Here is a 2,103-nt window from a genome sequence, read left to right as displayed (position 1 = left end):
GAAGGATCACAATGTAAGTTCCTAGAAATTGATGTAAGTTCCTAGAAATTGCTCAAGTATCTCCATGTCGATGCTTACATGTGTTAAAATCTAAGTAGTCCTAAGCATAACTGTAGAAGATGGAAACAAGGAAGCATGGAAAGGAGGAGAATAAGAGGCTTTATAAGTATACTTATTATATCTAAAGAAGAAGATGAAACTCCATTAGAGCTATCATCAAAGATAAGACAAATATCATCAACATTGTCCTTAAGATTTAATAGACGAGACTCCACAAGAATATGTGAAATATTATGAAGTAAACTTCCCAATGAAGAGGATCAAGAAGATTGATATGAACTTGCAATAAAGAATCACAAGAAGTCCTGAATGAAGCAACATTGAACTTTGATGTCGAGTATCAAATCTCAATAAATTTCATCCAACTATAGTGGTCATCCATTGATGGTGTGTTCACATGTGAACACTTGTAGACGGATATGCTAATGCGAGAATGCAAGAGTCCTCAACCTTATGAAATTAACTCATAAATAAAGAAGCTAATCCCTTAAAATCAAGATTAGTAGTCATAGAAGTTGATGACACACCCCTCACATACTTATGCTCTGATGCCAAACCATAAATAGATACACCCAATCTTTAACCCTTGAACAAGCCTTTAAACCCATAACAAACTTCTTGTAGCAAAAGAGACAAGAACCTTAACAACAAAAACAATTATTTATGTAACAACAATATAATGGCACGAGGAGCTTTAGATGTACTCAATGACAGGGACTTTGAATGACACTATTAATTCATCAATGTAACTAGGATTTGACGAAACATATATTGGAACAATAAAAATAATTAACAGACACAACGCATACACACATTGATTCATTATTATTCAAAAATCAAATTACAAATTAGAATTTGACCCTATAGGTCTTTACAATCAATTCTAGCATTTACTATTCTAGTTTCATCGCTAATTCTTTCTCCCATTCATCCCCTTTCTCTCCTTCCACGAACTTGACTTGCTCTTCTATTCTCTACTTGTGCTCTCGCTACTCTACTCACTTTTCTTTTCTTATAATGTCCCCCCATTGCCTGTCATTTTCCTTCCTCCAATTTGCCTAACTCATATCAATACTACTCTTCCATTCAATCTCTTATCCTCTATGAAGGCTAAGCCCTTGTCCAATCTCTCTCATGCCCTGTTTCCCTCTATTCGACCTTTCTTCCTTCTTCTCCAATTATAGCCCTCCTTCCGATTAGCGTCCCTTCGTTCTTTAATTGATCACCACCAATCGATTATTCTCATAGACTTCCCATGTAATTGTCTACCTTGTCAACCAAAACCAAATCTTGGAAACACGAGGCTTTGTTCTAAGATATTCACACAGAGGTCGGGCTTAATCGGCACACTCGAACCTGACAGTAACCTGATGGTTTAGATAGTCGGGCCCACAACTCCCACTTAAACTTCCTCTCCGTTTTTGATGTTATTATCATCGTTTCCATTTCTTTTCACTTACCATTTCAAACGATTTTATAATGCTGCACAGGGTAGGGAATAATGAAAATCCCTCTGAGTCCCCTTCCTTTAAATGCATTGAACAACATTAAAAAAAATTATGAGCTTTGAGAGTTTTATTTTTTTTAGATGGTTAACAGTAAATTATTAATAGTTAATATTATTAAAAAATAATTAAATTAATTTTTTTTTAATTTTAAAATAAAATTATTGGTAAATTATAATTTTTCATTTAGTAATAATAATTTATATTGTGTAACAATTAATTTTAAAAAATAATTAAGAAATAATTTTAATTGTTTAAAAAATAAATAAATGTAAATAATATCTTTCTTATTATATGATTGCTCGTTTATACGAGTTGACATTCTCTCCTCTTGGTGAGGTATTCCTTTTCATAATTCCTTTTGGTTTTGATTTGAGGTACTTTGCTTTACTCAATCATCACTTGGCATTCATTAATAATGAGTTGGTTGTTATTGATGTTGTTTGTGTGTTTGGTACTCTCTCCTGGTGCGAAATCTAGAGATATTTATTTTCACATTGGGAATCCGTCCTTCATATGCCATTTAAAGTTTGGCGTG

The sequence above is a fragment of the Cryptomeria japonica genome, chromosome 1 (genome assembly GCF_030272615.1).
Source record: "Cryptomeria japonica chromosome 1, Sugi_1.0, whole genome shotgun sequence".
Taxonomy (NCBI): domain Eukaryota; kingdom Viridiplantae; phylum Streptophyta; class Pinopsida; order Cupressales; family Cupressaceae; genus Cryptomeria; species Cryptomeria japonica.
Note: the sequence above shows the minus strand (reverse complement) of the source record.